The sequence below is a fragment of the Pan paniscus genome, chromosome 18 (assembly GCF_029289425.2).
Source record: "Pan paniscus chromosome 18, NHGRI_mPanPan1-v2.0_pri, whole genome shotgun sequence".
Classification (NCBI taxonomy): domain Eukaryota; kingdom Metazoa; phylum Chordata; class Mammalia; order Primates; family Hominidae; genus Pan; species Pan paniscus.
The window spans coordinates 19807191-19818764 of NC_073267.2; the positions used below are offsets into that span (position 1 = coordinate 19807191).

An 11574-nucleotide genomic window follows, 5' to 3' on the forward strand; every position below is an offset into this window, starting at 1 on the left:
ACTGTGATATTAGAGGAAATAATATCTTCCCAGGATATAATGAATAATATCACAGGGTGTACACCCACTGTGATATTAGAGGAAATAATATCTCCCCAAAATATAACGAATAATATTACAGAATGTTCACCCACTGTGATATTAGGAATAATAATACTTCCCCAGGATATAACCAATAATATCACAGGGTGTACACCCACTGTGCTATTAGGACTAATAATATCTCCCCAGGACATTACAAATAATATTACAGGATGTACACCCACTGTGACAATACGGGTAATATCTCCCAGGATATTATGAATAATATCACAGGGTATACACTTACCAAATCCCAGCTCAATCACCAACTGGTTGAGTATCCTTAAGCTCTTCCAAGGAGTGGGGGATAATCCAATCCATCCCCACAGGATCCTGGTGGGGATTAAATGAGATGCTGTATGTAAAACATCAACACAGGGCCAGGTGCCACGACTCCCACCTGTAACACCAGCACATTGGGAGGTGGAGGCAGGAGAATCGCTTGAAGCCAGGAGTTTGAGACTAACTTGGGCAACATAGCCAGACCCCTATCTATACAATAAAATGTCTTTTTAATTAGCTGGGTGTGATAGCCCATGCCTGTAATCCCAGCTACTTGGGAAGCTGAGACAGGAAGATTGCTTAAGCCCAGGAGTTCAAAGCTGTAGTGAGCTATGATCATGCCACTGAACTCCAGCCATGGTGACAGAACTAGACCCCAACTCTAAAAAAATAAAAAACATTAAAAAAAAAAAAAACAGCACAGTGCCTGGCATACAGTCAGCACCTAATAAGTAGTAGCTGTTTTTTGTTTTTTGTTTTTTTTCCATCTCTGAAAAAAAAAATCAGCCATTTTTTAAAATTAGCTGAGTGTAATGGTATATCTCTGTAATCCCAGCTACTTGGGAAGCTGAAGCAGGAGGACTGCTTAACCCCAGGAGTTTGAAGCTTCAGCGAGCTATGATTGTGCCACTGAACTCCAGCCATGGTGACAGAACAAGACCCAATCCCTGAAAATAAATAAATCAATTGGCACAGTGCCTGGCATACAGTCAGCACCTAATAAGTAGTAGCTGTTAGAATAATTACAAAAGGCCAGGCGTGGTGGCTCACACCTGTAATCCCAACACTTTCAGAGGCCAAGGAGGGTGGATGGCCTGAGGTCAGGAGTTTAAGACCAGCATGGCCAACACAGTGAAACCCCATCTCTGCTAAAAATACACACACACGCAAAACAAATCACTGGGCATGGTGGCACATGCCTGTAGTTAGTCTCAGCTTCTTGAGAGGCTGAGGCAAGAAAATCGCTTGAACCCAGGATGCAGAGATTGCAGTGAGCCAAGATAGTACCACTGCACTCCAGCCTGGGTGATAGAGCAAGACTTTGTCTCAAAACAAACAAACAAACAAAAACAAAAAAAACACTCAAATCATGGGATTGAGTGTTCAATCATTCAATCAATTTTTATTGAATGCCTACTACATGCTAGGTACTTAGGGATATAACAGGAAATAAGACATACATGATTCTACCTTAATGAAACTTAGAAGAAGGAATATACTTATGGTATAGTGAAAGAAACATATTTATTAGAAATCAAACATAAAAAGCATAAAAAGTGTTGAAGAGTGCTCTAAAAGAACAGAGGTTTCTGTGAATCATCTACTTTATTTATTTATTTATTTATTTATTTATTTATTTATTTTGAGACAGAGTTTTGCTCTGTCACCCAGGTTGGAGTGCAGTGGCGTGATCTCAGCTCACTGCAACCTCCGCCTCCCAGGTTCAAGCGATTCTCCTGCCTCAGCCTCCCAAGTAGCTGGGATTACAGGCACCCGCCACCATGCCTGGCTTATTTTTGTATTTTTAGTAGACACGGGGTTTTACTATGTTGGCCAGGCTGGTCTTGAACTCCTGATGTCAGCTGATCTGCCTGCCTCAGCCTCCCAAAGTGCTGGGATTACAGGCGTGAGCCACTGCACCCAGCCTGGAATCATCTACTTTAGATTGAGGCATCTGAGACGTGCTCAAAGGACATTTCAATGGAGAACCATGAGTGTGAAGGAGGGAGTCACACGGAGACTGGGAAGGGACGGACATTTGTAGGACAGACGGCAACACGTGCAAAGCTTGTGCTGGGAGGTGAAGGGAGAACAACTCGCTGGAGGAAGCAAGGAAGGGGAGATTTAGTTAGAGCAGACAGCCAGGATCAGAGCATGCAGGGTCTGATAATTTATTTCCAAGTTATTCTGAAATCAAAGAGAAGCAGGCTTTTAAGCGAAGAATGTGGTACATCGGCTGGCATAGAATAAGAGTTCAAAAAAAGTGTAAGCTCCCTTCCCTATCCTGAAACAACCAAAGTAAATAAAAATGGCCCCTCTGTTTTGAATTATTTATTTATTTTTGCTTTCAAACTGTTTTCTTAAAAAAAAACAAAAACAAAAAAACACTATAGAGTAGTGAGTGGGGGCGGGGGGGTAAGGGGTGGAATACTCAAAACATGTTCAAAATCAAATGAGCCAGAAACTCCTAGCTGGAAATTTTCTCTCTAGATCTCTGCAGGAATCAGGGGAACCATGAGAGACAGAGTCGAAAGCAGCAGAGCCTGGAATTATTTCTCTAAGCAAGACCCAGACGCCAGGCAGGTAGTGAAATTGCTCCTGCCCCACCTCCATCCTTGCTGCCTATCTGAGAACAGAGTCTGCCAACCCCTCCTGATGAGAGACTGACCCCTCATGGCCACTGCAGGCTGGAAGCCATAAGCTTAAACCACTTCGATACCATGAAAGCAAAATGTATGGTTGGCAAAAAGCAAAAAAAAAAAAAAAAAAAAAAAAAACACTGGTTACTGGCGAGTGCAGAACCACAGTCTGGGTGGATGACAAATTATCCAGCATGAATCTTGGTGTGACTTAGGCCCTTCTTAGTCCTCTAAAATTCATCACATTTTGTTTATTCGTTCACTACCCACTTACAGTAGATGCCAAGAAATATATATAACAAGATTATAGATATAAATTTAAAATTAGGACTAAAGAAAGATAATCTAGAATAAGAGGTAAAAGCAGAACAGAGCAGGATGGAAGGTAGAATAAAGATATACAGGCCAGAAGGCCAGTTACTAAACTGGATTTGAGAACATGGCGCTGAGTTCCCTGGTGGCCAAGTCAAAAAGGGCAGTTGGAGATGTTCTCATGGTCCACAAAAAGAAACACATGTAACTTTGCAGAACAAGCACTGTCCTGCCGTGTGACCTCAGATAAGTGATTTAACCTACTTAGACTCAGCTGCCTCGTTGCCAAAAAGTTAGTGAAAACTATTGAATGTTTAGGTAAAAAGTTGTAATAAAAAACAAGAATGGGAGAGGATTCCCTATTTAAAATGGTGTTGGGAAAACTGGCTAGCCATATACAGAAAACTGAAACTGGGCCCCTTCCTTACACCTGATACAAAAATTAACTCAAGATTGATTAAAGTCTTAAATGTTAGACCTAAAACCATAAAAACCCAAGAAGAAAACCTAGGCAATACCATTCAGGACATAGGCATGGGCAAAGGCTTCATGACTGAAACACCAAAAGCAATGGCAACAAAAGCCAAAATTGACAAATGGGATCTAATTAAACTAAAGAGCTTCTGCACAGCAAAACAAACTATCATCAGAGTGAACAGGCAACTTACAGAATGGGAGAAAAGTTTTGCAATCTATCCATCGGGCTAATATCCAGAATCCACAAGGAACTTAAACATATTTACAAGAAAAAAACAACCCCATCCAAAAGTGGCCGGAGGATATGAACAGACACTTCTCAAAAGAAGACATTTATGTGGCCAACAAACATGTGAAGAAAAGCTCATCATCACTGGTCATTAGAGAAATGCAAATCATTGTCAGAGTGCTCAGAAAGGGCATGTTCCCTGGGTCTTGGTGGATTTAGAGGTCAAGGGACCATTTCTGGAAGCTCACAGTGTGCCAGGGCAGCTTATATCAGAGCTCCACTCTTTTTCTTTTTCTTTTTTTTTTTTTTAAGACAGAGTCTCACTGTTGCCCAGGCTGGAGTGCAGTGGCACCATTTCGGCTCACTGCAACCTCCACCTCCCAGGGCCAAGAGATTCTCCTGCCTCAGCCTCCTGAGTAGCTGGGACTACAGGCATGCACCACCACCACACCTGGCTAATTTTTGTATTTTTAGTAGAGACGGGGTTTCACCATGTTAGCAAGGCTGGTCTCGAACTCCTGACCTCAGGTGATCCACCTGCCTTGGCCTCTGAAAGTGCTGAGATTACAGGCATGAGCCACTGCACTTGGCCAGATATCTGCTCTGGAAGACTCCCCAGGCTGGAGGGCACTGCCACAAGCAGACAGTATGGCGAGGGTCCCTATGGCCACCTGGCAGGCAAGGTGGATTCTGGAGGGAGGTGGCCTGGGAGCAGGCTGAGGATGGGGTGAGGGTATTTGAGCAGCAGAGATGGATAGATTGCACCAGTCTGCGTGACCGGGCATAACTGGAGGGACAGTAAATGACTCTTGTGTGAGAGGATGAGGGAGGGGTGAGAGGGGCTGACTACCCCCAGGACTTGAGGTGCAGTGAGACTCCTTAGCTTTATCCAGACTCATGGGAGCCATGGAGGTTTGAGGCAGAGGCGTGGGCTGCTGGGAGAGTGAGGACTCACCATCCAGAGAGGAAGGTGAAGCTTTCAACTCTAAGTGCCGTTTTATTTTCGTGTGTGTGTTTTTTTTTTTTTTTGAGACGGAGTTTCACTCTTATTGCCCAGGTTGGAGTGTGATAGCACGAGCTCGGCTCACTGCAACCTCTGCCTCCCGGGTTCAAGCGATTCTCCTGCCTCACCCTCCCAAGTAGCTGGGATTACAGGCATGCACCACCATGCGTGGCTAATTTTATATTTTTAGTAGAAACAGGGTTTCTCCGTGTTGGTCAGGCTGGTCTGGAACTCCTGACTTCAGGTGATCCGCCCGCCTTGGCCTCCCAAAGTGCTGGGATTACAGGCATGAGCCACTGTGCCCGGCCCCAGATGTGTTTTACATTTTCTTCCTATTTGATTCATCTTTGTCGTGCAACATAAATATGCTACTTTTCCACTGATAAAAAGACAAAATGGAATTTAAAATTGGCCTGGACTTCTCAAAAAAGTCAGTGTGATGAAAACATGTTCTAGATAAAACAGAAATGAGACTGGGCATGGTGGCTCATGCCTGGAATCCCAGCGCCTTGGGAGGCCAAGGAAGGAGAATCACTTGAGGCCAGGAGTTTGTGACCAGCCTGGGCAACATAGTGAGACCGCAGATCTACTAAAAATTTAAAAATTAGCTGGGCATGGTGGTGCATGCCCATATGTCTGGAGGCTGAGGGAGGAGGATCGCTTGAGCCCAGGATCTGGAGGCTGAGGCAGGAGGATCGCTTGAGCCCAGGATTTGGAGTCTGCAGTGAGCTATGATTGTGCCACTGCACTCCAGTGTGGGTGACAGAGTGAGACCCTGTCTCTATTTAAAAAAAGAGAGACAAGATGATCAGGATGAGCGCAGTGGCTCACGCCTATAATCCCAGCACTTTGGGAGGCCAAAGCAGGTGGATCACATGAGGTCAGGAGTTTGAGACCGGCCCAGCCTAGATGGTGAAACCCCGTTTCTACTAGAAATACAAAAATCAGCTGGGTGTGGTGGGGCACGCCTGTGATCCCAGCTACTCGGGAGACTGAGGCTGGACAATTGCTTGAACCTGGGAGGCAGAAGTTGCTGTGAGCAAGATTACACCACTGTGCTCCAGCCTGGGCAACAGGAATGAGACTCTGTCTCAAAAAAAAAAAAAAATAAAGGGATGATCAAACCCAATGCATCAACCTCCCGGAGCCGTATAAACCCTAAACCTAAACCAGGAAGCAGGCAAGCCTGTGTGTGAGTTTCCACTCTATTGCTGGTACCACTCGGCTCTGGCAACCCGGAAGGCCACCTTCCCCTGTTGTTACTGTGTAAGGAGGAAGGAGCACTGGTTTGCAAGTCAGAAGCCTGGGTTGAAGCCTCTGCTTGAGTTCCTGCTGGCTGTGGGAATGTGGGGTTACCTTTCCCGGCTGGCCTCGTTTCCTACATGTCCAATGCAGGGGTTCCAGTCACATGCATTGGGCACCATTACATGTCCAAGCTGTGCCAGGATCTAGAAAAATGGCTGGGCTCAGGCCAAGGGGCCTTCCTATCTGGCAGTGAAAATAAGAGGAGATACCAAGGGCCCTGAGCCTGAGTCTGGAGGAAAAGTCATGAGCACAGGGCAGTGCCAGGGCTGGGAGCTGCCACAGAGGAGCCCACCTTGGTGACAGACACCTGTAGGCTCATATGATGCCGAGTGCCCAATACAGGGAACTGGACAAAGGTTTCATGCACGACTCTTTTCCCTCCTTGGCTACCTTGAGGACCTTGATTATAATAGTTAGCCTTTTTTTTTTCTTTCTTTTTTTGAGACTCTTGCTCTGTCGCCCAGGTTGGAATGCAGTGGCAAAATCTTGGCTCACTGCAATCTTCGCCTCTCAGGTTCAAGTGACTCTCCTTCCTCAGCCTCCCTAGTAGCTGGGATTACAGGCGTGCACCACTATGCTCGGCTAATTTTTGTATTTTTACTACAGATGGGGTTTCACCATGTTGGCCAGGCTGATCTTGAACTGCTGACCTCAGGTGATCTGCCCGCCTGGGCCTCCCAAAATCTTGGGATTACAGGTGTGAGCCACTGAGCCCAGCTGGATTATAATAGCCTTTTCATGCACCAGGGGCTTTATACTCATTATCTCATTTCATTCATATGAGTTGAAGTCAGCTTATCCCCCATTTCACAGATGAGGAAACCAAGGCCCAGAGAGGTTAGGAATTTGTCCAAGGTCACACAGCCAGGAAGTAGGACTCAAACCCAGACAGCCAGGCTGTAACACCTACGCTCTTCTCAGGCTCATGCCCTTCCCAGGGGTCTGGGAAGTCCTGACCTGCAGCCTGTCACCTTTGTTTACCCCCCAGCCTCCAGGATATTATGTGTGCACCGGCGTGGGATCCTGGAACTGGCAGGAATTGTGGGTTGTGTTGGTCCCTGAACCCCCATCGCCTATGTGAAATATGGTTGCTTTTGTGGCTTGGGAGGCCATGGCCAGCCCCGCGATGCCATTGACTGGTGAGTGCATGCCTGGGACCAGGCTACAAAATCCCTCACACTCTGGGGTAGTCAAGGCTTATGAGGAAGTACCCAAAACTGAAGCTGGGGTTTGGTCCAGGGAGATCCCAGTGTGCAGTACTACTTTGCAGGCAGGCAGAGGCCTCTTGGATAACATGGCCAGTGAAGCCAGATCTTGGTACTAGCTGCGCCTTACCCTGGCCATGGGCTGAAAACGTTGCCTTAAAAAATTGGCCAGGAGCGGTGGCTCACTCCTGTAATCCCAGCACTTTGGGAGGCCGAGGCGGGCAAATCACTTGAGGTCAGGAGTTCAAGACCAGCCTGGCCAATATGGTGAAACCCCATCTCTACTAAAAATGCAAAAATTAGCTGTGTGTGGTGGCAGGCGTCTGTAATCTCAGCTACTGGGGAGACTGAGGCAGGAGAATTGCTTGAACCCCGGAGGCGGAGTTTGCAGTGAGTTGAGATTGCACCGCTGTATTCCAACCTGGACAACAGTGCCAAACCCTGTCTCAAAAGAAAAAAATAATAATAATATAAAGTGACCAGGTGTGTTGACTCATGCCTGTAATCCCACCACTTTGGGTCGAGGCAGGAGGATCACTGGAGCCCAGGAGTTTCAAACGAGCCTAGGCAACAGAGTGAGACCCTGTCTCTATATTAAACACACACACGCGTGCGCGCACACACACACACACACATACAAAGGCAGCCAGACTATGCACTAGGAACTGCCCTGGGAATCCCTTTGTGTTCTCACAACAATCCCATTTCACATGAAAAACCTAGGCACAGAAATATTCAGTAACGTGTCCAGGTGTGGTGGCTCACGCCTGTAATCCCAGTACTTTGGGAGGCTGAGGCAGGCAGATCACGAGGTCAGGAGTTTGAGACCATCCTGGCCAACATGGTGAAACCCCGTCTCTACTAAAAATACAAAAATTAGCTGTGTGTGGTGGCAGGTGCCTGTAATTCCAGCTACTCAGGAAGCTGAGGCAGGAGAATTGCTTGAACCCGGGAGGCAGAGGTTGCAATGAGCCGAGATCACACCACTGCACTCCAACCTGGGTGACAGAGCAAAACTCCGTCTGAAAAAAAAAAAAAAGAAATATTAAGTAACTTGTCTGAGGCCACATAGTTACCAAGACGTGGGAGCTGGGACTTGAACCCAGGCAGTCTGGCTGGATTCATGCCTGCAGCCTCTGCACTCCTGCTACTTACTGTGTGAGAAGCGTCTGTTCTGTGGAAGGTTGTGGGCTGAGATCTTTCCATGACTTCCACTCATTTACCTCCAAGGCTGTTCTTAAAGACGGGCATGACAGTTATGCCCATTTTACAGATGGGGCCCTGAGGCTCACAAGGGCACGCCACTCACCCATTTCCACAAAGCTATAGTTAGTTAGCAGAGGGCAGAATTCGGCCGCCTCTCCCCTAGCTTGAAGGCTGTGATTGACACAGAGGTTTTTTTGTTGTCGTTGCTGTTGTTTGTTCCTTTTTCTTTTTTTTGAGACAGGGTCTTGCTCTGTCATCCCGGCTGGAGTGCAGTGGTGTGATGTCAGCTCACTGCAAACTCTGCCTCCAAGATGCAAATGATTCTCGTGCCTCAGCCTCCCAAGTAGCTGGAATTACAGGTGTGCACTACCACGCCCAGCTGTTTTTTGTAGAGATGGGGTTAGTAGAGATTTGTTTAATAGAGATGGGGTTTCACCATGGTCTCTACTAAACCCTGTCTCTACTAAAAATACAAAAATTACCCAGGCGTGGTGGCACATGCCTGTAGTCCCAGCTACTCAAGAGGCTGAGGCAGGAGAATCACTTGAACCTGGGAGGTGGAGGTTGCAGTGACCCAAAATCATGCACTCTAGCCTGGGGTCTCGCTTTTGCCCAGGTTAGAGTGCAGTGGCACAATCATGGTGGCGCACTGCAGCCTCAAACTCCTGGGCTGAAGGGAATCCTCCCACCTCAGCCTCCCAAGTAGCTAGGACTATAGGCATGTGCCATCATGGCGAGTTAATTTTTTGTGTGTTTTTATTGTCTCGAGACAGAGTCTTGCTCTGTTGCTCAGGCTGGACTGCAATGGCGTGATCTTGGCTCACTGCAACCTCCACCTCCTGGGTTCAAGCAATTCTCCTACTTCAGCCTCCCGAGTAGCTGGGATTACAGGTGCGTGCCACCATGCCTGGCTAATCTTGTATTTTTAGTAGAGACAGGGTTTCGCCATGTTGGTCAGGCTGCTCTCGAACTCCTGACCTCGTGATCCACCTGCCTCGGCCTCTCAAAGTGTTGGGATTACAGGCATGAGCCACTGAGCCTGGCCTGGTGAGCTAATTTTTAAATTTGTTATAGAGACAAGAGTCTCTCTTATGTTGCCCAGGCTGGTCTCGACCCCCTGGCCCCAAGTGATCCTCCCACCTCAGCCTCCCAAAGTGCTGGGATTACAGATGGGTGTCACCGCACCTGGCCTCTGAGGAGGATTTCATTATAAACCTGCCCTGAAGGGAGGGAATCCAATTTTATGAGCGGGTGTAGCCTGGTGAGGCCTGGATGACCTCTGGAGGCAGGGGCTTGTGCCTGGGCTGAGGCCTAAGGGACAATGGGCAGACATGAAGTTGCCCCAGGCAGAGGGTACAGTGTGGGCAAAGTCAGGAAGTGGCAGGGCTTGGATCACTCCAGGAAGAGAGAGGAGTCATGTGTCACAGGAGCTCGAGACCCAGAGAGGGAGGCAGGCAGGCAGGCAGGGACCAAGCTTGGGCACAGCCAGGAAGGCAGGACAGGGCATGGTGGGGCCAATGGAATCATTACCCAAGACGGGGATTTTCAGGGAAACAGCTTAGATAAGGCCAGGCATACAGTAGCTCCCACCTGTAATCCCAGCATTTGGGGAGGCTGAGGTAGGAGGACTGCTTGAGCCTGGGAGTTCGAGACCAGCCTAGGCAATATAGTGAGACCCCATATCCACAAAAAATTTTAAAAAGGAGTTTGTGTTCCTGTAGTAGCATACTTGGGAGGTTGAGGTGGCAGTATCACTTGAGCCCGGGAGTTCAAGGCTAAAGTGAGCTGATTGAGCCATTGCACTCCAGCCTGAGCAACAGAGAGATACGCTGTCTCAAAGGAAATACAAATTAAAAAACCAGCCGGGCATGCTGGCGTGTGCCTGCAGTCTCAGCTATTGGGACACTAAAGTGGGAGGATCGCTTGAGCCCAGGAGTTCAAGGCTGCCGTGAGCTATGATTGTGCCTCTGCAGTCCAGCCTGGGCGACAGAGAAAGACCCTGTCTCTTAAAAAAAAAAAAAAAAAATCATAGATAAGAGGATGCTGTGCCTCCCTGGGGGTCTTCAGTCACCCATGGTGCTGGCAAGAGAGGAGGGCCAGGAGAGAGCTTCACCCACCTGCTGTCCTGCCCATGTGACATCCGCAGGTGCTGCCATGGCCACGACTGTTGTTACACTCGAGCTGAGGCGGCCGGCTGCAGCCCCAAGACAGAGCGCTACTCCTGGCAGTGCGTCAATCAGAGCGTCCTGTGCGGTGAGTCCCAGCACCACCATGCCACCCACCCCGAGTATCCCCTGGGCATCCTGGCATAGCCAGATGACTTCCATGCCCCTGTTGCAATAACCACTGCTTCCAACTCTCTATAGACCACCCCTTGGGTATATCTAATGTAAGTGATATTTATTTTTTGAGTCAGTCTCACTCTGTCACCCAGGCTAGAGTGTGCTGATGTGATCTCGGCTCACTACAACCTCTGCCTCCTGGGTTCAAGCGATTCTCATGCCTCAGCCTCCCAAGTGGCTGGGACTACAGGCATGCACCATCACGCCCAGCTAATTTTTGTATTTTTTTCAGTAGAGGTGGGGTTTCACCAAGTTGGCTGGGCTGGTCTCAAACTCCCCACCTCAAGTGCTCTGCCCGCCTCGGGCTCCCAAAGTGCTGGGATTACAGGCATGAGCCGTGGTGTGTGGCCCTAATGTGAGTGATCTTTAACACTGAGCACTTGAAAAAGAAAACCCTGAAGAAACCTAATTCTTTGATGTCTGGACGACAAGGAAGAAGATAGAAATGGCATCAGATAATAAACAGTGTAAATGTTTATCAGAAAGAGGCTGGTGGTCGGGACAAGTAGGAGGATCGCTTGAGTCCACGAGTGCATCTCTACAAAAAAGTTAAAGGATTTTTTAACATTGGCCAGGCGTGGTGGCACACATCTGTGATCCCAGCTACTTGGGAGGCTGGGGCAGGAGGATTGCTTGAAGCCCAGGAGGTTGAGGCTGCAGTGAGCTGTGATCGAGCCACTGCACTCCAGCCTGGGTGACAGAGCAAAATCCAGCCTCAAAAAAAAAAAACCAAATAATAATATTTTACATAACCAACCACTTCTAAAGATTA

The 11574-nt window shown here is 47.9% G+C and overlaps 1 long non-coding RNA gene across 1 annotated transcript; it reads left to right on the plus strand.

Annotated features, from left to right (window-relative positions):
• Positions 1 to 323: 323 nt before the first annotated feature.
• LOC129394159 (uncharacterized) lies at positions 324 to 11547 on the plus strand. Its single transcript, XR_010110512.1, has 2 exons — positions 324 to 7188; positions 10607 to 11547. It is a non-coding gene; the product is annotated as an uncharacterized LOC129394159 (long non-coding RNA).
• Positions 11548 to 11574: the final 27 nt, after the last annotated feature.